This window comes from Canis lupus, chromosome 30 (genome assembly GCF_011100685.1).
Source record: "Canis lupus familiaris isolate Mischka breed German Shepherd chromosome 30, alternate assembly UU_Cfam_GSD_1.0, whole genome shotgun sequence".
Lineage (NCBI taxonomy): Eukaryota > Metazoa > Chordata > Mammalia > Carnivora > Canidae > Canis > Canis lupus.
Window position 1 is genome coordinate 6,420,299 of NC_049251.1, and position 25,205 is coordinate 6,445,503.

The 25,205-nt window shown below is 41.2% G+C and overlaps 1 long non-coding RNA gene across 31 annotated transcripts in view; it reads right to left on the bottom strand.

The window, feature by feature from the left end:
- LOC102155895 overlaps positions 1–25,205 on the bottom strand; it is a 648,303-nt gene that overhangs the window by 63,169 nt on the left and 559,929 nt on the right. For 24 of the 31 annotated variants that reach the window (XR_005381479.1, XR_005381461.1, XR_005381471.1 and 21 more), the window contains one exon: positions 752–2,843. The exons of 5 other annotated variants lie outside the window; for them this stretch is intronic. This is a non-coding gene — a long non-coding RNA (uncharacterized LOC102155895). The remainder of the gene's footprint in view (positions 1–751; positions 2,844–25,205) is intronic. 2 more of the 31 variants (XR_005381476.1, XR_005381477.1) reach the window with 1 other exon arrangement.

Consider the following 25,205-nt stretch of genomic DNA (forward strand, 5'->3'; position numbering starts at 1 on the left):
GTGAAAGATTCGGCTAGAGGAGTGGGAATGAATAATGCCAGGGCAAGACAGATTTCTCAGAAAAATAGGAGTAAAAACCAAAATAGAGTAAACAAATCAAACCCAAGATCCAATGCTAGATGGGGACAAAGTCACTCCAAGAACAGCTGAGAATGATTTAGGGTCAGGATGGTGAAAAACAAGTTGTCAAGTTAATAGAATCCAACAGGAGTTATATAATGTGAACACAGTACCTGGATTCGTGAGTGGCTCCCCACTGGGGAGGCCCCCACAGTCCGGCCCAGTCTGTTTTTCCCTTGATCCACACCAACACAACTGCAAGTTCACACCCACACCTGGTAGTCCCTCATCTCCAAGGCTTTCCTCAGGCTGTCCTCTCTGGAATGCCAGATCTCTTTAGCACCCTTCTCAGGTTCAATCAATTCTGTGTATTCTTCTAACATTCTGGTCACTAATTCCAGTGTGTGGGTCTTCCCCATACACCACCAAGCAATTCTCAGACCCTAGCTGAGTGTCCTAAAATTTAACTCAGTCATGACACTATCTACCTAGAGATAAGAATCAGATCCCACAGGTAAAGGGCTCAGTCCTATGAGACTGTCTCTTCCCACTTTAGATGCCAATATCAAGTCCAGGTTGTCCCCTGTACTTCTGACCCACCAGCTATAAATGGGAAGTTTCAAAAACCCCCTCCCAGGTTTGATTAATTTGCTAGAGTGGCTCACAGAACTCAGAGAAACATTTTACTTACCAGATAACTGGTGTAATTGTGAAAGGGTGTAACTCAGGAACAGCCAGATGGGAGAGTTGCTTATGGCAAGGTACAAGATAAGGGGGGAGGGTGCAGAACTTCCATGCCCTCCAACCTGCTCTCTGCAAATCTCCACGTGTTCACCAACCTAGAAGCTCTCCTAAATCCTCTGTCCTTTTTGGGATTTATGGAGTCTTCATTACCTCCATTCATTAGGCATGATTGGCCACTGGTGATTGAAATATGTCTCCAATCCCTTTCCTCTCCCTCTCCAAGTTGTGTGTAAAGGGGGAGGTCGAGGATGAAAGTTCCAGTCCTCTAATCCCTACTGTTGGTTCCCTAGCAACCAGCACCCATCCTGAGGAAGTCACTTCATTAACGTAACAAGAAATACCTTTATTGCTCTCATCACAGGAAATTAATTCCAAGGGTTTAGGAACTTTGAGACCAAAAGGGTGGAAGACCAAATATATGATTCTTATTATCAATCACAATATCACAACCTCAAAGACCAGTTTGGTCCCCACTGCCTATATGAAGCCTAGTGGATGCTCAACGTATTCATTTTTTCCCCTTGGCCTCTAGGGGTACCAGCGCCTGGACCCGTCTCACACGCTGTCAGAGTGATCTCTGGGCAGGCATTGTAGCTTTCTCTCTTCTCTCTTTTTGGAAAGTTTGAGACTGATTCTTCTAACCCACAAAGCCTTGCCTGTGTACCTCACACATAGTAAGTACTCAGAAAATTTTTGCCAAAGGAGTGGTCACCTGAAGAGCATGTATGATGTTGGAAGCATTGTGTTTGGCGTTGGCCAGATCCATACTAAGGAGAAATGTTGAGAAGTTGATAACATTCAGAGGAGAGCCACAGAAATGATAAATACATTTTAAAATATGCTCAAGGAAGTCAATTTAAAGGAAAATAAAACTTGGGACCTTTCTGGAGAAGTGAGACACATTCATTGATCTTTCTCCAGGCTTATAAAGAGCTTTTACCCAGAAAATTGACAGCAGTTGCTTTTCATCCCTGATCAAGACAGATCAGTGGCAAATTAAGCTAAACAGAAGCATCATTGAGATCCCAAGTGGGAAAAATATTTCTGAGGGAAGGTGATTAAACTCTCAGATGAGTTATCAGAGGGATTTGTAGACTTTGGGTCTCCAAAAGACTATTAAAAAACAGATTCTTGTGAGTCAAGGCCAGTTTAGAGGCTCCCTCTGGAATGAATGCCCTGGAATGAATTTGACAATCTGTTCTCTCACACCTCCTGCGCTGGCAAGGTGGGCCAGCAGGCAATTCCAGGCTGGTTCCAGCAGGTGGCAGTCACGGGCAGTGAAAGCCCACAGGTGCAGCAAGTTAAAAAGATTTGAAAAAGCAAATCTACCAGATTTGTAAAGTGCACAGGGATCCATGCAGGGAAAATCTAGTAAGTATGCTCCACTTGACAACCCAGGAAGCCTCCACAGGAAGCCTCTCACTTTCTCCTCTCCTGCCCCATTAGGGTTCCTAGGTGTTAAGAAAAGTGCGCTTAGCAAATTGGAAAAACCTTCCCTCCAAACCCGGCATTAACACACAGTCATTTCCAGTAAGTCCCCAGAGCCTGTACTCAGAGAATCAGTTGAGACTTTCTGATCGGCTTCTACAAGCCCACACATAGTGAAACATCACACTAAAAACAAAAACAAGACAAAACAATGAAGAAAGATGCTCGGTAGAGAGGAACAATCGCACAGATAACTCAGAAGAGCAGTAAATCACCCACACTTGACTCTAAAGATACGCACACAGGGCATCTACTGCCTGCTCTTGTGCTCAGATCTTCCTTCTGAGGAACGCTGCCCTAGGTGCAATGAGTTTGCTCATACCATGTTGTGGGAATCCCTGGGCCTGCCCCACCCAACAGTGTGGGTGTTGAGGAATGGACCACAGGCAGCCCTATGGTGGGCTGAGGGCAGCCTCTGCCTATGAACCGATGAAGCCCAACAGCGCTTCCTATGGGGATGGTCCAAGTTCACTGTGATGATCAGGTCCTCTTCCAGGGTAGGATGCGTGCAAGATGTAACCCGTGAGGCAATGGGGAGTTGCTGCCAGTCCCTGGAAGAAAGAAAACCTGCTTTTTTACCTAGTCCTGGAGTCGCTGGGCCCCAGGGTGCCCTAGACTGCTGGGAAGGCTTTCATCGTGTCTGTCCTCCCCCATCCTACTCTGTAGCACCTTGTCATCATCTCAATGACCCAAGCACATCTCTCCATGTGACCTGTCTTGTGAAACAAATGCCATGAAGCTTCCCTGCTCTGCCACTGTCTGACAGAGGAGGCTTTTGAATTCCGTTTTAATTTTGCCTCCTTTGAAGTAAGAGTTCAGCTCAGAAATCTAGGTGGTTGGACCCTTGAAACTGTCATTGTGCTGTGTTGACAGGATGAGACTAGCATGGACCATACAGTGTAGGAAGAACTACTGCACTTTTCACATGGCTCCTATGCATGGTGAACTGCAGACCCAGCATACGTGATCTGGGTTATCTAAGGCTCTCTTACCTTGTTAGCAAAACAGGCTCAGAATAACCACCTTAGCAGGTTGTAAAAAGAATTCAGTAAGATGATGTATGTAGGGCTCTTTGAATAGCTCTGGTCTGGCATAGTAAGTGCTACATAAACTGTAAGTATGGATATTGACTGATTCTTTCTTACTTCCATTGGATTATGTGATTTTATTAACATTTCTGTCTCTACTTCCTAGCGCCAATAAGTGATCAATTGAATGAATGTGGCAAACAATTCTAGGGAATAAATGAAGAGAACTCTGAGATATGATATTTTGGCTAAGTTTAAATAAAATTTTCTTTTGCTTTTCTGTATTATTGACTCTGCTCCCTTTATGCATCATAAGATCAGATTGGTTCTTTCTTAATGTCTTAACATCCATTACATTTTGTCATCCTTTAGATTAGGAATTATCCTGAATTGGTATTATCTGACGGTGAAGGCCCACCAGGTTCAATCAACTGAAAACTGGTGGCATTATTCCTAGTCAGAGAGAAGGTTGGCCTGGATGTCTTTTTGTAAAATAGAGGGGTTTTTAGCTCTTGGGTTGAACCCAAGATGTTGATAGGTTAGAAGATGGAGGTGGGAAGATGGAATGAAGCCAGGGGTGGATACCTTCAATGTAGTCCCAGCTTTGAAAATGCAGTGCTTTCTTTGGACTTATTTCAGATGTCAAACACAGCAGGGTTGACATCAGTCCACAGCAGGCCATGGATTATGGCTGCCTCTAATGACTGTGTTCCACTGTGTTTATTGTTCTGGATGTTAATATATAGAGTAAATGATAGTCCTTTAATTGAAGGTTGGAAATGCCCCATACTAAGGCACTCGGGTGACATCATCATTAACTACTCAAGTGAAACCCAAGACACTTACTGGCCAGGAAATTATAGGCTTGGAGGCCATCTTCCTATTTGTGTATGTGGTATCTACGAGGGAGGGGGAGCCAGGAGCTGGTCTGTACCTTATTGGCAGTTCTTGATTTTACTGGGAGGAGAGAGACATCATTTGGAAACTAGCAAGGGCACGTTAGTTTTACAGAAAATTTCAGCTGATCAGAACCTTCATGAAACATGTTCCTATAGGGTGCATGAGCCCAGGAGATAAGAGGGGTCAGTCCCCTTCCTTTCTTATTTAGCAATGTGAAGTGGTTCTTGAAAGATTTTCCTCAGTTTATTTGTGGGAACAAGCTATAATACCTTCATAATAGGTGCTTAATCAAAACAATTTCTCATAATTATCCACACTGCAGTTAGAGCTATGAGAAGTCTTAACAAACTATTGGACCATGAATTAACTGTAACTGTTTCTAGGGGAAGGCATATTAGTTTCCTACTTGTACTGTAACAACTACCACAGACTTGGTTCAAAGCAACATAAATTTACTATCTTACAATTCTGGAGGTTGGAAGTCTGAAATGGATCCCAGTAGGCTAAAACATAACATTCTTGCTGGAATTTCTAGGGGAGAGTCTGTTTCCTTGCATTTTCCAGCTTCTAAAGAGTGCCTTATTCCATGGCTTGGGGCCCTTTTCTAGCAATTGTGTCATTCTGATCTCTGCTTCTGTTGTCACAGCTCCTTCTCTGACTCACCTGCCTCCCTCTTTTGATTCCAAAGGGCCCACTAGGATGATTCAGTATCATTTTCCCACCTCCAGTTCAGCTGGTTAGCAAAACTTGATTCCATCTGCAATCTTAGTTCCCCCACACCATGTAGCATGATATGTTTGCAGGTTCCAGTGATGAGGACATGGACCTCTTTGGGGATGAGGGAATTATTCTGCTTGCCATAGAAAGTACTAGGTTAGGAAGATTCCATGAACTGAAATCTAGGTTGGGATTCAAGGATTATTTATGGGAAAGTGCAACAATAATAAATGGCTGTTTTGTATGTCCTAAGAGCAAAGTAACTGGATAAGTCAGGGTCATTAGGCTATGGGATTTTATTTTATTATTTATTTATTTTTAAAAAATATTTTATTTACTTATTCATTTTTTATTTATTCATTCATGTATTTAAAGATTTTATTTATTTATTCATTATACACAGAAAGAGACATAGGTAGAGGGAGAAGCAGGCCCACTGCAGGGAGCCTGGTGTGGGACTAGATCCCAGGACCCTGGGATCATGATCCGAGCCAAAGGCAGACACTCACTACTGAGCCACCCAGGTGCCCCTGGCTGTGGGATTTTAGAGTATTCAATCCTGTAAATGAGTTTCCACTACTATAAATGGAGGCAATGATATGTACCCATAGGACTATTTAAGTGAAATGATCAAAATACAATGTTCAGGGTGTACTAGTACTTAGTGAGTGCTCAGTCAGGGCTAGTTACATGTCAGGAGGAGTTCCACTCTTTTATCTGACTTCTTGGGAGGCATAGCAGAGAGAGTGAAGGTATTTTGATTGTCCTTAAATTCAATACCCCAAATTAAGGGTATGAGATTTTTATTTAAAAGAAAGGAGAGCCAACACATTATATTGTCTTGAGAGAGAGAGTTGCTCTATCAAATCCATCTTTACCTAGTATTATTATCACCTGAAGGCACATGTGTCTGGCACTGTGCCAGGTGCTGCAGAAGGGACATACCATGGTCCCTGGTTTCCAGGCTCATATATAACCAGCCATGCAGATGCCATAGTCAGCAGCTAAAGGAACTCTAAGGGATTTGAGACAAGAGAGGCAAAAGAGAGAGATGTCCTAGGCAGGAGCAGTAGGAGGGGGTTTCAAAGGAGTTAAGCTGACCTTGAAAGAAGATGAAGATTTAGAGAAGCTGGGAAAAGTCAGGAGAGCATTTGAGGCAGCAGGGCTTAGGGCATAGTGACATGAGCAAAAAAGCGCATATGGGGGTTCCATGTGGAAGGGACAGGGCAGATATTAGACAAGTTGGACAGCAGGAATCTGCAGAGATAGGGTGGCACTAGATTAAAGAAAGCCTCTATTGCCCTTCGTAGACTTATGCTTCTCTATCTTATTCAACTTGGTATGACTCAAGGTGGCTACTCCATACCATCCGTTTTTCTCTTGTCCTGTCCCCACACGTAAGTCTTTAGACAGTGAGGGACCACAGACAGAATAAGGTGAAATATGAAGACACCAGGTAGGACTCTATATCCAGTGTCCAGAAAAGGAAATGAAGACTTAGTGATAGAAGGGATAGAAAGGGAAGATGGGCAAGACTAAATAGAAACCTTAGGCATGTTAACTGTAGAATTCAGAAATGATCTGGATGTATCTGCAAGGCTCATGTGTGCAAAGTGGTGATAGCTTAACTTGTGATTGGAAGGGTTGCATTGATTGCTGATGTCCAAGAAGAAATAGGGTGTCCCAAAACCTAAATGTATCGGTTACCAATTGCTGTGTAACAAACCAACTTGCAAATCAATGACTTAAAACAATCATTTATTTAGCTCATGTTTCTGTGGGTTGGAACATGGGCTGTATGGTCCTTCTGGTTTTAGCTGGGCTCACTTTTGTATCTATGGTCAGCTGCTAAATCAGTTGGGGGCTGCTGGCCTGAGATGCTTCAACTTGTCATCCCAGTTTTTCTACTGAGTCTCTCATCCAACAGAAAAGCCTGGGATTATTTTCATGATAGAGACAGGGTTCCAAAAATGCTAGCAGAAACATGCAAGGCCCCCGAAGCCAAGGCTTAGAACAGGAGCACCAACCATTTCACCTCATTCTGTGAGACAAATCAAGGCACAATGATTAAGTCTACATTCAAGAATTTGGAATATAAACCTCATTTCTTAATGGGAAGAGCTACAAAGTCACAATATGAAAAGTATGACAGTTAAGGCCATTTTTGTAATAAGATCTAGCACAGTCAGAGTGCAGAGAATATTTGGGAGGCTCTGCTAAGAAACTTTATCTACCTATATATCTACCCATTTTTAGTTTTTTTATTCTTACAGCCGCATCAACATCTAATTCAATAACAAGTATATGGTGAATTATACAACTCTTGCTTTGTTTCCATTCCAACTGTGTCCAAGAGTTGTGTGGTACTTCTTGGATAATATATCAAATAGTCACTGAAAAGCATTGAGTATTCCAGGATGGTCTCAGTGATAAATTTAATGCAGTGAGATTTTTGTCTCTCCACTGAGCCTGGACCACACTTCTGGCTTCTCTTGACTAGTCCACTGAATGATATATAGTCCAACTGGAAACATGGAAAGCATTTAAGTACTCTATCATTAGCATTGGCTACAAATTTGGACTTAGGTTTTAAAGGTGACTAATGTCACTATGAGCCACAGGGAAAAATGGATGGTGGGAAGGAAACAGGATGCTTGGGCCATCCCTATCTGATGGGAAAAATGCATCCTGCCAATCCTCAATCTCCTTAAAGGAAAAAACTTATTCTTGGTGCTGCGTATCTGCCTGTGGTTGCTGCACATCTTGGCCCTCTGCAATCCAATTTTAAAGACCTGATGAGGTGAGCTTAGTGAATCATACTCCAGAACTGGAAGAAGGAAGAAGCATAGTGGACAGCCACCTCCTGGAGTCTGCTGGTATCTGGAAATGAAAATACCTTGGGTTGCTGGCAGGGCCCAGTAGGCCTGGCTGATTCCCAGGAGTATCAACTGGGGGTATAATTAGCACATTGTCCCTTCACACCATTTGCAGTACCACTTCAGGAAAGTGGTAAATGGAAATGCTGTGGATGAGCAAGCCTTTGAGCAAGCCTTGAGTGGTCCTATTAGGTCCAGTTCTTGTGTAGAAGTAGCTGCCAGGACAAAAGATCCCTGCCATTGGGGAGCCAGGATCCTCCGGGCTTTTACTCCCTATCCTAGACCTGCTCCTCTTCCTGGGCCTTTCCTCTGCAGGTTAGTAAAAGACAATTTTTCTGAAGGTGGGAAGAAGGAGGAAGAGGAAAGAAAATGAGGCAGCAGGGGTAGTTCAGGGCATTCAGCAACCTGACAATGAATTTGGGTGAGTTTGGCCCAACCCAAGTGGCCCTAGTCCAGGAAGGGGAGTCAGAAACTTGAAGCACAATGCCAGTGCCTCTCAGGTCTGTTTTCTTTCTCCTTTCACTACCACTGACACATTTGCGCCCAACCCCTCCTCAGTCCTGCAAGAGCAACACCTTCCTTACTTTACTCCCTAAAGTCTTGAAGTGGAACTGCTTAGTGATTGATTGAGGCCAGCTAAATAAGAAGAGAAGGGGAAAGTTGTCAATTTTTGTGCATGTTAAATATCATTGACAGGAATATATCCTGATGTGAACTCTTTCCTCTAGACTACTATGCAAGAATCAATTCCTAAACGCATCGTCTATATTGCACTTCCATGCCCCAGAAATCATCCCCCTGCCAGAATGTTCTCTCTTTTCCTGTCTGCTGGGAATTCTATATACTGTTTAAGTTCCATCACCCTTGGGATGACTTCTAATTATTTTAGATTTTATCATCTCTTGGTTCTCTGAATTTCATATGCCTTATTATCTGCATCTACACAATATATGTGACTTAGTATTTTCACTTATCTTGCTGGTGTTTGGGTCTCATATTGCAGATGAATGTTTTACTTCCTCATATTTCCAATAGCACCAAGACCACAGCCTTGCACACAGTAGACAATTAGTAAGTGTTCAAAGGTCATGGCACTTCGAATGCCATTATATCCTCACCAATTTCACTGTTAGTGCTTCTTGTGAACATGGATCATTCTCTGGCTGCCCAGAATCAATTCCACTGAGTAGTACCCAGATTTCCACTGGGGCTAATTACCTCTCACTCATTATGTATCTTCTTGTTAGGAGGTAATTTCAGGTGCCTGCATTCTACCACAGAATCCAAGAGAGCAAGATCCTTCTTCTCCTTGCCCATTTCCCAAACCAGATCCCTGGTGTGTGTCCTAAGCTTGGCCAAGCAGCTGCTTTGTCTTGGGTCTCTGAAACTTGGGAGAAGTGTCAAAGAACAAAAGAATAATGTTTGGAGGTCATTCATTGCAGGGTAGTGGCAGAAGCATCCAAGCCAGATTGATCTTATTACACAAGGGCCTCTCTTCTTCCCATTTCCTGGTCCTAAGAGCTTTTGGTTGTGGCTCTTTCTCAAATCTCTATCTCCAGCCTCCTGGCAGTCATGTCAGCTCACCAGACCCTTCCAATGAAGACTCTTTCAAAGTAGCCAAAGGGTCTGAATGTCTGTTTTTGTTTATGTTGCTTGAAACCATGGAATTTTAACTGATTCATGCCTTATTTTGAGTCTTATCAACACTCTCTTGGAATACTGTAGTAGCTTTCTTATGGGATCCTTCATCTTCAATCTGAACCTCCTCCAATGAGTTCTCGACATTCTTTCCAGAGTGTTATATATAAGAAAAGTTTAAAGTAAATGCTGACTTATTCGTGCTTCTATTATCTGCATCACATTCATGCTTCTATTATCTGCCTATGCATTTCTCATTTCTTGTGTCCTGAGCATGTGCTCCAGAATTAGCCAGTGTGCTGTGGTGGAAAGAGCATGACATTGGATCCTAGACCTTGGTTTGAATCATGTTATGTCAGCCAATTTATTAAACCTTTCTCATCATTAGTTTTCTGATGTGTAAAATGGAGAAAATGCTACCCCCCACCCCAGGGTGATTGTGAAGATGGGACAGGACGACACAATCACAGCTCTTGCAGCATTACAGGTAGGTTCTCAGGAAATATGAGTTCCTTTCTCTCCACCTTCCCTCCCTAGTTGAGCTTGCTGATCCCGGATGGATCTTGATGAAGCTTGGATAAGCGTGGAAGCTCTGAAGCTCACCTAGGTTAAGAGGTTGGATGCAGCATCAAGGTATTGTTGGTGTGTGCATGCATATCATTCTAGAGAGATAAGAGAGCCTAGAGGAAGGATTTGGCATGGAATATTGCAGCAAAAGGATTTTCATTTGTGCTGTGTTAAAAATAGTTCTGATTATGCTGGTGGGAAAATGGCATCCTTTATTATGATGTAATCTTTTAGTTAAGTGTATTAAAAAATTATGGCTGCAATTCAGAGCCAGAATCCATGTCTGTTTCTTGGTTCTTCATTTATTCTCAGCAGGTAAAAAAAAATGACAAGACTTGCCCTCTGTGTGGAATGTGGAAGCAAATGTCCCTACCAACAGCTCTATCCATATAGCTATTTCAAATCCATATTTGAAATGGCCAATTTGTTGCCAAAGATTGAAAGCAATGTGAACTAATTATAGAGAAGGAGTTTGCCTAACAGAAGGGCTTTTCACTAGCAGCAAAATGGGGCTGTTTCCCTTTTGCATTGCTGATAGCTTGATGGGATTTTAAAAGTACACAGTAGCCTTTAATAATTTCTAACTTGGACTCACACAAGAAAGCACTTGATGAAGGAGGATTTAGAATGCAAGGTAGAGTAGGAATATTTGTGTTGGATGACGGGCTAAGGCAGCTAAAAGAGTATCACTTGGACAAAATGGATGTGTTAATAGCAGAATAGATTCACAGAAGCAGTATTCCTCTTTGAGATAATCAAAATTCCAAGTGTCAACCAAATAGGCGAGAGCCACTTGCACAGGAGTGATTTGTTCAGGCAATGAAGTTGTGTATTACCAGTATTACCATCAGCCAGTATGACACGGTGTCCAGGGGAAAGGCAGAAAATGTGGGCAGAAGATTGTTACATCACATGCATCCAGAGAAGGTTTCTTTGCAGAAAGCAATGTAATACTTCATTTTTTGTGCTTTCCTTTCAAGATACCTTTTAAAACATCGAATCTGAGATTATGTCAGTTTTACCTGGGGAAAGCATTTGTGTCTTCTTACCTCTCTATGCCCTCCCTAATTGCTTCCCATGTAAAGAGGCCATAGATCCCAGCTGAGAAGTACTCAGAGACACAGGTTCCAACTCCAATGAAGCTCTTGTCCTACCACATGTATGAAGGAGCCAGGGCCTTTCTGGAGATTTGCCCTCAAGCTGAAAGCTAGTGGATCTAAGAGCTCAACGTCCTTTTTTATTGAGCAGAAAAGCAGGAAGGGTCAGAGCCCAGTGTCCTCAGAGGCCACAAAACACCAGAGAGAGATATTTTATATCACAACACTTTAGTTTGGACAAGTTCTGAACAATAACAAAAAATGTCTCAAGTGAAAGCAGTAGGTATGCTAACTGTGAAATGAAATTAGTCTTCCTCTGTCCTTGGGAGCAGGAGTTCCGTTGTTTGCCCCTTGTGACCTAAACATGTCCCTGAGTGCCTTTGGAAGCCACTATTAACTCTTGACTATTCTATGGTGGGAAGGTGATGCATTGGATTTCCCCACATTCAGCTAAAACCTCAGAGGGGCATTCCAGAGGGAAATTGGATGGCTTCAATGTGAATTCTTTTTCTGCTTACCTATCAGGGATGAGTGAATTGAGCCTTGACTCCCAGTTCAGGAACCTTCATTCCTCTTCTCTCCTGGACCTCAAGAAGGTTTTGAAGCCCCAAATCACTCAATGTTATTTTATAAAATGCAATGTAAATGTTTCTCTGTTCAATTGAAATATTGAGAACCAGAAGGGGAGGTAACTACCTGTTCCTTTGGCTACTAGCCACACTGAATGAAAGTGACATGAACAAAAAACAATATCAATAGAATTTCCTTTGAGTTTTTCCAAAGTCTGTGTTTCCTGGCACATAAAACTCATCTATACACCATAACAAGGCTGTTGGCCATTTGTAGGAGAGTTTGAGCGTGTTTGTGCCCATGTGAACATCAGTTTATCTGAAGTCTCTGTGTCATACATTTGCCCCTGGCTTGTGACATGCTCTTCAAAGTTCACTGACCTGTTAGAGTGTCGAGTGTGAACCTGAATTTTACTCCGTGTAGAGATCTGGATTCCTCATTTTATTAAAAATGAAAGCATGATACAGTGGAAAGGAGGTGAGATTGACCAGAGTAGTTCTGGGGTTGAGGACATCCCTGAACTTCAATTTTATATGTAAAAGAAAATAAAAACTCCTATTACTCTCCATCGTTGAAAGGATCAGATAAAATAATGCAGTAGAAGTGCTTTGTATGTTAAAAAGCCTATACAAGGGTGACTGATCACCAGCATTCCATCTAAACAACCCAAAGAATATAGACATGCCAGAAGAAATCTTTAAAGACGGATCTAAATTCTGAAGCAATCACAGGTGACTCAGTCTTAACCTATTTCACATGCTTTTTATTTGGACATTGAAATGGTTACCTCATTATTAGAAGCTCATACAGATAATTGAAGTGTTCTTGGTGCTGAGTGATAAAGTGACTCGGGGTATTATTTCCTGACAGATTTCCTACTGTCTCCTGAGTTCATATTTTTCTTGGCTTACCTCTTCTCTTGAAATCTCTATGATTTCCTGTTATTGGGAACCATGGAGATAGTTTTCTCTTATGTAAAGTGGGATATTACCTCCTATTTTTGTAATGAGTTATTCTCGGTAAAACGCTTCTGGTAAAACATTCCCCACAGTAGATATGTAATAAATGCTAGCTATCACTATTATTGCTATTACATTTATTATAATTACCACTGGGTGAATTGCACACTGCAATAGTCACCTTTCTGTCTTTGGCCAGCCATTGACCAAATTAAGTTTCAAGTACTTTTAGAGAGATGGGTAGGTGAGATAACTAAGAAAAGTTGATACAATTTTAACTTCTTTAACCGTAGGATGATTTACCTTTGAATACTTTTTTTCTTTCCCTTTGGATGACTGAGAAATGCCAGACCCCTTGTTAAAAAGGTGGGAAAGCTCAGATGACACAGTAGCAGGTTCTGTGTATTCTGCTTCCCAGCCACCTGTTCTGCACAGGAGATTCCAATTCTTTAGAATACATACTTTCCAAGTTCAAATGGGGCTGGCTGTCCCTTCCTCTCTGGCACTGGCAGTGGGGCAGTCGATGCTATGGTGAATTACCTGTAGGTCACAAGCCAATTCTTGGTTTAGAAACTCTTGGGATAGAATTAATGATGATGGGAGGATAATGGCTAAAATGTCTGAAGCACTTCCCATTGGCCCAATGCTTCTCTAAACACTTGGTAAACATTAACTCATTCAATCTTCATAAAAGCCCTAAGAGGTAGGGGTACATATTAGCATCATTTTCTAGAGGAGGAAACAGGCACAAAGAGGTTGTGCCACTTACATGGTAAATGCTTATGCCTGGATTAAAGCATTCAACTTTACCTTCTCAAGAAAGGGCTAAATCAGAGAGGACTGGAGGGCAGCTCTAGAATACTGCAACATTAAGCAGGAAACTCTCTCCTTTTTCTTTCTTTCTTTTTTAACTGGCTCCTTCTGAAATGCAGCAAACTCTAACTGTGTTGAAGTAAAGATAAACAGAGAAAGCCTATAAATGGAAACCTGAATCATCTCTCTGGGGTCTTTTGTTGACAAGAGTGCAGTTGTTTTGTATACAAAGACAATCTTTATTGTGTGTGGCTCCCATCTTTTATCTCCGGCCACGTGTCTGGGTTGTGTGGTCAGAATAATGGCAGCTTATAAAGTGCCATCACATAAATATGTCTTTGCTCCAACTCTGTGAATTAAGAATTCTTATTACACAGATTTTCTTAGGTGAGGAAAGAGTCTCAGAGGGTGAAGAGACTTGCCCCAAGGTTACGCAGCTTATATAAGATGTAACTGGATTTCAACCCCCATGTCAAGCTCCTAGCCTTATACTGTAGGGCACAATTCCTAGTCAGCCCTGTGGGCCTGGCCCAGATTAAAAGAAAGAAACACTGCCTCTCAGGTCAGATTAGTAGTGACGCTTCTTGCAGAGAGAGAACAGAGAAGGAAGAGATGAGGATACTGTTATAGAATAAAAATGTGTCATTAAAAGATATGTTGAGAAGAGCAATGACTTTTGATGGCATAAGGCCAGCTTTTGATCCCCCTCACACATAGTAGGCCTACATTTACTCTTCACTCAACATTTCCTACTGTTTTTTTTTTTTTTTTTTAGATTTCTATGTAAATGTCACTTCTTCAGGCAAGCCTGTCCCAGGCACATGGAGCTGTCCAACTTTGCATTCCCATATCAACCTGTCTTCCTTTCATAGCACTAATTAGTGCTTTCATAGCACTAATTCATTATTAACCACATATCTACTGAGTCCTTACATGTCAGCTAATGTGCTGGAAATAGATCATTAAAAAAACCAAAGTCCCTGTTCTTATGGGGTGAGATGAAGAAGTGATTCAAATAAAGCAGAGTAAAGGAGTTAATAGTGACCAAATGGTCAAAAAGGGCGGAAAGGATGAGAGCATGGGAGTATGGCAGGCAATGGGGGCAGAGTTGGCTAGTGTGGAAAGAGCAAGTACAAAGGGCTCTGCTTGGCACCTTTGGGGACTCTTCCTGATGCTATTGTCATTGTTTAATGAAGAGCCAGAGTAGAGCAATAACACAAAACTGCTGCAGAGGTGGGAACTTGCTCTCTCCCCCTCCACTGTATCCTTGACACCTAGCACAGTCGTTGGCACAGGGGAGGCTGGTCATCATTAAGTAATTAAATGCGTGAATCTGAGGGATAAGAAAATAAAGATCGATTTTACATGACAAGACAAAGCCCAGGGACTGGAGCGTTTCTGGAATTACCTAAGTAATCACAGTGTGGAGTCTAAGGCTTTTTCTCTTCTTTCTTTTTTTCCTAATTTTCCCATTTCTTCCCTATCCTTTTTAGTTTTTGCACAGGCAGAATTTAAATTATTATCAGCAAACATTTTCTAAAGAGTCTTTAAGTGTGTGTGATACGTCTGTAATGTAACTCAAATTCACAGAAAAGTATAAGTTACCAGCCTTTAAGGGTTTCTTTATTAGTAGTATTTTAAAATATATCAAACTTACAGATAGATTGTAAACTTAGTACAAAAGCTCTTTCCTCTCCATAAGCCATTTGAGAGTAAATTATTGACACGTTGTCCTAACATGTTTGCTCTCCATCTCACACTCCTTGTCTGAGAGTTTTAGTGTACATTTCCCACAAATAAGGACAATCTTCTCCATTACCCAAAGCAACCAATCAGGCTCTGACATTGGCATGCAGTGCTTCTATGTGGGAGCTAACCCCGTACATCTGCTCAGCAAGTTTCAGTTCCCTTGATCAGGTATCTTTCCTGGAAGGAGAAGGGGGCCCTCCTCACCCTGCTCAGACTCTGATGTCCAGCTCTGGACCCCCCATAGCTACTGCCTTCTCCACTGCAGCCAGCACTACACCTGCTCAGCCTCACCTAAAGACTTCAAGACTGAAATTCAGGAAGGGGAAGCAGCAAGTCTTAAAAGTTTTGAAAAATAGTTTTTACTCTAGTAAATTGATGAAGGCTACCATTGCACATATTATTTACTTAAATAGCCTGTCAAAGCATCCAGGAAGCCTTCGTTCTTTGGGTGGCATCCTACCACCATAGTGGCCTCCCCATGAATCTCCCTTGTAAGCACCCACCTTCTTGCTTTGCCACCTGCCTCCCATCACTTTCTTTAAGAGCTAGATCGAGACTCACCTCTTACAAAGTCTTTCCTAACTCACCGCATGCATCTTTGGCCCCACTACGTCCTGATTTTTTTTCCAATTTATATTCCATTACTTAGTTATGTGTAATTTTGTTTCCTGGTTGTTTCATGGAAGATGTTTTGCTTCCCTAGCTAGATTTGTTTACTTCCCATGTAACCCTATAAGAGCTGGGCATGTGAGATATGCTTGGCCAATAGTTGCCATTGAGGTTAACATGAAAGTATGCTTAGTGGCCCTCCACATCAGTTGTCACAGGCCCTGTGCTAGGGAGAATTCAAGGGGGTGTGGCCTTGAGCCTTAGGTCTTCAATGCCTATCTTGATCTGGAAATCTTTATTTATTTTATTTTATTATTATTTTTTAAGATTTTATTTATTTGAGAGAGAGAAGAACATGAGTGGGGGTGGGGGGTGTTGTGAAGGGACAGAGGGAGAGGGAGAAGCAGACTCCCTGCTGAGCTGGGAGCCCAATGCTGGGGCTCGATCCCAGGATCCTTAGATCATGACCTGAGCCAAAGGCAGATGCTTAACTGACTGAGCCACCCAGGCACCCCAGGAAATCTTTATTTTCTTGTTTTGTCCATAGAATGGTACATTTTAATGCTACTTCTTGACTTAAAACTCCTTAAAGGCCATTGCCCATAGCAAAAGTCAAGATTTTTTGGAATGATGTATAAAGTCTTCCATGTTTTTGAGCTATGTCTCCTGCTACACATTCCCTCACAATTTATGTCCTGCCTAGTTAATGTCTACTCATCTTTCAAGATTCAGATCAGTTTTCTTCTCAAGGAAACATTTCTATAGCTTCCTGGCAGGGATAAAGTCCCCTTCTTTCCACTCATATAGTGTCCTACGCATATTTCCATCATTACTTTTAATGCATTTCATTCACTTACTCATTAATCAGGTTTACTTTTGAACACTGTGTGCCACCCATCATCCTAGGTGCTGGGAAGACTGCATTGATAAAACCAGATAGTGTCCTTTATGGAGGAGATGTATATTAGAAGATATTTACATGAATAAATTCTTAAGTGACAAATGTGAAAACTGCCATAACATAGAAACAAAGAGAGCCCAAGCCTGATGAGTGAGGTCAAGGGAGCTTTTCACTGAGGAGGTGACATATAAGCTGCACCTGGAGGGTCATGATAGGCATTCCCAGGTGAAGAGAGAAGAGAAAGAATGATATCTAAATACTTGGTTTACACATTTGTGGCCTCATTTAGGGTTTAAATCATGTGAATAGAGATATTAGGTGTAATTCATTATTCTATCTGCAGAACCTAGTGCAGTACTCAGAACATTTCAGTGACTGTCCTACTGAACCAAGTTGCTGAATGATTACCCAAAGCATGAGGTCTTGTCTGTGAGTACCAGAAAGCCAGGCTACTTGCAGGCCTGCCACAAGGCAGGAGGGACTCCCATCATTTCTTTACTTCCTGTAGTCCTCTTGGGTTTCCTTTATTCAAATTGTGGCTTGCTCTCTCCATTCTCACAATATTGGATTTCTCAGAAGATTTTCCAAAACTCTTCCCACAATTACCATGGGACAACAGTAAATAGTCTGCAATTTCCAAGGGCTCAGTATCTTTTAGTCCTAAAAACAGCTATATATTGACCTTTTGCCATCTAACTGTGGTGTGATGGAATTTGAGGGGCCCAAGCTGTGAGTAAAGATCTTGCAACTCTGGGTTTCAAGAAGCAGACTGAAGTTATCTTACTGCCTGTTCTGGACAATGGTGAAAGAGAATGGAAACTGATGTTTCTGCAGGTCAGCTCTGAGGCTCAGGCTGGGACATACCTATCCAGGACCATGAATCTCCCCAGTCCCACCCAGAGATATTTCTATTGTTCACATTATTCAGGGAGGTAGGGGAAGGGCATATAAGTCTGCCTACCTCAGCTCAAGGTCCATGTTATTGTTATCATTTTTTTCATTTGCTTTCTTTTTTATTTATTTTTATTTTTTATTTTTTAATTTTTTTTGCTTTCTTTTTTATTTACTTTATTTTTGTATCTATGAGATGATGATTTTTAACCACTTATTCTTTTTTTATTATAAATTTATTTTTATTGGTGTTCAATTTGCCAACATATAGAATAACACCCAGTGCTCATCCCATCAAGTACCCACCTCAGTGCCCATCACCCAGTCACCCCCACCCCCTGCCCACCTCCCTTTCCACCACCCCTAGTTCATTTCCCAGAGTTAGGAGTCTCTCATGTTCTGTCTCCTTTTCTGATATTTTCCACTCATTTTTTCTCCTTTCTCTCTTTATTCCCTTTTACTATTTTTTATATTGCCCAAATGAATGAGACCATATAATGTTTGTCCTTCTCTGATTGACTTATTTCACTCAGCATAATACCCTCCAGTTCCATCCACGTTGAAGCGAATGGTGGTTATCATTTTTTTACCTGCTTCTTAAACTCTTTGCAGTAGCAAAGGTTGAATATTTCTCAGGGCTGGCCAAAAAAAAAAAAAAAAAAAAAAGGAAAAAAGAGTTTAAGTCCTTCAGCTCATCTTAAGTTGAAATATTAAGAATACAGATATCTTTTTTTTTTTCTTACTAGTAAAGGAGAAATTTATCTTTAACAGAATTAAAAGCCTAAAAATTTAATATAATAAAGTTCTTGTTTATTTCTATCCTGTTTTCAGATACAACTGATACTTTTGCTTTGTGCTCAAAGAAAATGTACAGCCTGTGGTTGTCAACCGTGTCATAACTGTTGGCAGCCTTGAAGACAATTGCCTTCACCAAGAAAAGTTAAAATCATCCCCATTCTTTAAACATTTTGTCTACCCCTATTTACCCTTTCATCTTAGTCCCTAATCTGAAGAAAAAGTAGCTTCAAAAAGTAGGCTAAATTTCAAAACTGACCACACATCAAGTTGAGAATGAGATGCTAAATTGAGCATATGTCTTTGAAGTCCTAAGTAACTCTCTAAATTGTTCTTTCAGGCTGATGGGAAGCACTGTGGATTGAAGCCATGTACCAGTACAAACACTTCTGGGGAAATATACATGATGGACAATAACTGTGTTCTTCCAACAGCATCTAATCTCAAATTCCTCTCTGTAGGAGGAAAAAAAAGGCATAAACCTTCCAATCTGGCAGTAGATACATAAGTTTTATGTTGGAAGACTTCTGGAGAAGGTGGATGGGTCACTCTAAAGTGATGGAACCACAAGAAATACTCAAGGAACAAAATAATACTTGCTCTTGAAAATAAGATGCTGCCAATTTCTTGAGCTACAGTTTATGGTTTCAGTGGTTTGGTTATTTGGATCTCCATTACTTCTCCAGGTTGGGTAAGAGATACCAGAGACTCTCAGATCAAAATATTTCACAGTAGCAAAAGTAGAAATAAATACAAAAGAGGCAGAACAGTTCCAAGCTTTAATTTATGTCAGCATGAAAATTTTATAACCAATAAGGAAAAAAAAAGATAATCTTTGTGTTTGGAAAAGGGAGGATAGTAGAATTCATTGTTTTGTGTGATGGATAGATTTAGGACATGTACTCCCTCCACATGAGTCTATTTTGAATTTCTTATAAGGTTTCTGTTTACGTAAGAGATTTAGTATCATTAATACTCTATCAAATTTAATCTTATTTTAATGCATATTGCTGGATTTTGTTTTTTTACACTTCAAATGATTCAAGTAGGGGGCAAGTTTTCCACTTGCAGAGTTTAGTTTTGCCACTGAGTACATGTATTCATAAAGACAGTTGTGTTGATCCATGAACTAGATTCTGTGTTCTTCACCTTTTCCAATAAAATAAGTTTAATAAAATATAAACTAAAATATATTAATATCTCAAAACTAAATTTCTCATGTTAAAATAGAAACTCTCTGACGTAAAACACATCAGGGGTAAAACAGAGTTTGAATCGTGAACATGTCTATGATTCATGATCAGAGGCAATTCTATAACAGGGAGATCCAGGTTCACTCACACACAAGATATGCTGCTGATGGCCCTGCCCATCCGTGTTCTCTCCATCCCTCACCCCAGCCCCAATTCAAATGCACATTCCCCAGATACAGTACACATACATGCATACAATAAAACTTGTAAGGAAAACTCATGTCAGTTAAATGCCAGATTTTGATGTGAAAGGTAATTAACTGGATGAACCATGCATCTCTAAGAGGGATCACTGTCATTAGGGAGCAGGTGAGAATGTTGGTAAAACTTAAAAAGTTAAGAAAAAAACATCATCAGCACATGTAAGACCCACAAAATTAAGGATTTCCAAGGAAACTTTTTGCCCTGGGATTCAAGAAAGGTTGAAGTCAACACTGGTGGTAACTTTATTCTTAATAGACTAAATCAAACAGGGAGGGAACTGGGAACTATAGCAAAAATGTATGACTGTTAACATGTAGCTATCCGCTCAGTAAATTATGATGCTCATAGGAAAAAGAACCAAGTAAAATCTAATTCTGTTCATTCTTAGGTCACATTGTTCCTTTCCTCTATGGAAATTTTTTTCCTGCATGGAATTGGGGGAATGCCACCTCTCTCATCTGGGACAATGAAAAGACATGGTAAATTTTTGAAGCATTGGATATTAGAGGTAATCACTAGCTTCCTGTTTTTAATACCTCAACTCTCTTAAAGAAGAGATTTCTGTGACTGGAACATGCCCATGAACTGGCATTCTTACTATGGTGTTGTATCTTAGCAATTCACATTCTGTGAACTCATTGCCCTTGTGATTAGTGGGATGAATTTATAGGACAGCTTGTAAGGGAATTCTCCTAAACATTCAGCCTGTACTTACCAACCACTGATGCACTAATGGAATGACCTATAAGGGTGATCCTGAACCTAAAAACTCTGTTTAGGAGAGGGCCTCCCCCAGAGGTCACAGTAAGATTGCTCAGAGAAAAGACTTCGGTGCCACTCTATTGTCTTATGTGATAATTAAATAATAATAATTTGGTGAGTTAAGAAAGAAGTAGAGCAAGATTTGTCTACGTTTTTAAAAATAGATTTGTCTACCTTTTTTTTTAAACATGGATTTATTCTTTTTTTAAATTGGCTTATTTACGAGATTTTAAAATTAATTCTTATTAATTATTCCCAAACAAAAGTCCATTTTACTGGAAGAAATCTATATAAGCCAGCAGCAGAGGGAAATAAGAATTTACTTCCCTCTGTCTTCCCCATAGGTCTCGTGATTTATTTTTCTTTACTTTGTCTTTAAATAACAGCAAGAATCATTAAGTGGCTAGATTTCAAAAGAATTAGTCCAGTCCTGGCAGAGGGCAATACATATTTGGAGATCTCCTCTACGTCATGAAACATTTCCTGCTAAATTAGATTCAATTGCCTTGGATAAAAACAAGTTCACAGGGCTTGAGAATTTGGCTGGGAAGCTGTAAACAATGGGAAGCACCAAGTGGAATCTGTGCTTCCAAACTTGGGGGTTTGGCTTATGTGGCGCCAGTGGGGTGAGAGAAGGGTCATGTCCATTTAAAGGAATCCTTAAGGTTCTGGAAAAGGCTGCTGGTGTCACTAACTAATTTCATTATAAGCATGAATCTGTGCCAGCACCAGCTAATACCATCATGAAGAGAAGGGCAGGAGAGCACTGGATGCCAGGGAGGAGCTCAGAGAGGGTTTGCACCAGAGCTTGGGCTCCTTCCCAGGGGGCAGGCATCCACACTGGTAGATAGATCCTGCTGGAGAAGTGCCCAGGGAAAATGAGGCAACTGGGCAGCCACTTTTAAGAGCATTAAAAAGCTCCTAACTCTGGGAAACAAACAAAGGGTTGCAGAAGGGGAGGTGGGCAGGGGGATGGGGTAACTGGGTGACAGGCACTAAGCAGGGCACTCGGGATGAGCACTGGGTGTTATACTATATGTTGGCAAATTGAATTTAAATAAAAAAATACGAGCATTAAAAAGGAGCCAAGGAGCCAAGTTTAATGCCATTATTACACAAAATAAACCAAATTGGGGTATTCCCTCCCTGAAGAATATGTGTAGCATTTTTATGATAATTCTGGGATGGCACCAGAAGACAGAGCTTATGGATGATACATTAAAAAAAGAAGTTGTTATCATTGAAAAACAAAATCCTGTAAGTCCAAATTGAATAACATCACTCTGCTTTACTCTTTTTTTTTATATATATATATATTTTTTATTGGTGTTCAATTTACTAACATACAGAATAACACCTGCTTTACTCTTAAATGCCATAGCAAGTGTATATAGAATCTAGGGTCAGGCTAATTCACAACCAAGTGATGAAAGGGAAGTGGTAGAAAATTAATTGAATGCTCTTGACAATTTTGATAAATGAAAAATGAGGATGGTCTTATTAAGGAGTACTTTCCATAGGGTCTAACAGAAAGCCTCGTACAAAACAGGCAACAACAATCCATTGCACAGGGTGAGTGTCCCGTAAATACATCTGACTAATAACTGAATGGATAACAGACATCAGTTTTGGGGAGAATCTCCCTCTAGATGGTTCTCTTCCTCCTCTAAAAGGACACTATGAACAAGAGGAATGCAAAATGACAGACACAGGTTAGTTCATTCACTCATTCAACACATATTTATTCATCACTGATTGTATATTTGGCACTATTCTAGGCACTGGGGATAAAGAGATGAACACAAAAAAAGTCCCTACCCTCATAGAATATGTATTCTAGGGAGAAAGATTAGTAATACTAACAAGAACAACAAACACATACCTACATATGCCTGCTAGCTTTAAGGGTTGGAAAATACCACTGGGGGATTAGTATGGGGAAGCACTTTCATAGTGTGAACAGGGAAGGCGTTGATCATTTGGGGTCAGGAACAGGAGGTGACATTTGAGGAAAAAAATCAGAATGAGGAAGTGACCACGGAGACATGTGGCGAAATGATGTTCCCAGCAGAGGAAAGAGCAAGGTGCAGGTCAAGTGGCAGACCACAGCTAGTGTGTTTTCTGACCTGCAAGAGCTCCAGGCTGGCTTAGGGAGGATGGGAGAGAGGTGGGGTGCAAATGAGGCTGGAGAGGCAGGCAGAGGCCAATCATACACGGGCAGGACCGGCTACATAATTTAGGTGGGGCCCAGTGCAGAGTGAAAATGCGGGGCTCGGGCAGCCCCGGTGGCCCAGCGGTTTAGCGCCGCCTTCAGCCTGGGGCGTGATCCTGGAGACAGGGGATGGAGTCCCACCCACATCAGGCTTCCTGCATGGAGCCTGCTTCTCTCTCTGCCTGTGTCTCTGCCTCTCTCTCTCTCTGTGTCTGTCATGAATAAATAAATAAAATCTAAAATAATAATAATAATAATAATAATAATAATAATTGATTCTACCACATCACTTAAAAAAAAAAAAAAGAAAATGCAGGGCTCTTTGTCTGAAAAGCAGCAAAAAAAAAAAAAAGTTACTTTGTAAATACTAAAATGTAAATCTTTTTCCTTTCTTTCATGGTCTGTCTCTCAACCCCTCATGGTGATTTTATTTGCTATTTATGTCCTGTTTCCTTGGATATAGGGATCCTCAGGGGTAAGTACAGATCCTTATGGTTGCCTGGGGCCTGTACAAGGACCCCCAGGGTTTTTCCTCCTGTCAGCCACTGGACTACCAATATGCTTTATCCTGGAAAGTCAGCCTCTCCTTCCCATGGGCCCTCCCAATCCCAGCCACCATGGTGGATGGGAGGTTCCCAAAAGATTACAACTGGTGTTTGGGACATGCTCTGTACCTGGATTAGGTGTGAATGAGAGGCTTGCCTTCATCACTACCACCACCAACTGTCTATCAAGTGCTGTGGATGCTAGCCTAGTCCAGGTCCTTGCCAGGCTGTTCAGGGACCTTGGCAGAAGGTGGATCCTTACTGCTGACCCTGTCATCTGACCTGGTCATCACTCTGGGTGCAAGGCATCAGCTGTAATGTGTCAGGGACAAGCGCAGAAGGCTAGTGTGGCCTGGGACACCAGAGAGTAGGGAGTGGGTAGCCAAAACCAGTTCTGGGGAGGCAGGCAAGGTGATGGGAGGCAGGAATGTACGTGAGCTGAGGCTCCCAGCCCTGAGCACATGTTCTGCTGTCCCACTAGACTTCACTTACAAAACTTCAAGATAAAATTATTAAGATTGCAAGGCATCAACTGCAGAGCATTAAACCCCAAGTACAGAACCTATGTATGGGCTACGCTAAAGACTGACCTTTATTCTGATTGAGAGAGAGCAACTGGGAATGGGTGTTTGGGGCAGTGGCAGAGGAAATGGTCCCATTAATATCTTAAAGAGATATTGCAGCAGGTCTGTCAAGGAAGAAAGGCACAGAGGGAAACCAGAGAAGACAGGGGATGAGGGACGACTTGATTCAGCAGCACTACTGGAGGTAGTGAGAAGTAGTCTGGCTTCGGATGTATTTTGTAAGAAGAGTGACTTTTAAGTTAGTTTTAAGGAAAATCTTTTGGATAAACTGTTAGACACAAGAAAGTGTTTATTGTAGACCTGAAGACAGGAACCACTGATAAACACTACCATATGTGCCATCATGATACAACATGAGCAAATCTCTCCAGGATGTAAAACCCTAGAAAATGATGTTAGGATATAACACTATCGACATTATGTGCAGGCCACATTATAGCTGAAGAGAAATTTAAAAGTAAGTACAGGCTCTGACAAATCTGGGTCCACTGAATGTGTGGTTGGCTTCTTGGACCACTTCAACCATTTTCTTCCAGTTATTTTGAAATAGTAAATTTAGAATATTTTCACTAAGAAACATTTTATGGAATAAGTGATGGTAAGCACTAAGATCACATGTTATCTCTAAAGCACTACTTCAGTATGTAAGTAACGTGTAAATTTAAAAAAAGAAAAATATCCTAATTTCCCAGAGCTCAGGGAAAAAGGGCTTTTGGTGAATGTTACCCGGGACAAGAAGGACCCAGTTCTTTAACCTATGCAATTATCTCTGACATCTCAGCAGGAGACATACTCATTGTTTGGGCCCCGTACATATCCCTAGCCTGAAGTCCCAGCTCCATCCCCGCTGTTTCTCTGAGCCTTGATGGAGATGCTGATCCTTGTCAGCACAGATCCCACCACAGAGTGCTAAGCCTATGCCTCTGCTAGTCCCCATCTTCTCCTAGAGGAGGCCTTTCCTGCTTGGTTCTGACTTTTTGTCGGATGTTTTACTTTGCACCTCTTGACTGCCTCAAGCTGAAGGTGATTAGTTGGGCAGGCAATATGCCATGTTCTGAGACATGATAATAATCAACTCATATTTGTGAAGGTACTTTTGCAAACTATTTAATTTCCATTAAGGTTTCCCATTAATGTGGACTCTCTTGACATACTGAGTTATCTTGGTCACCGTTTTTGGAGAGGTGTATGGAGGTAAATATTTGAGAAAGACGAAGTTGACTTTCAAAATCTCATGTGGCTT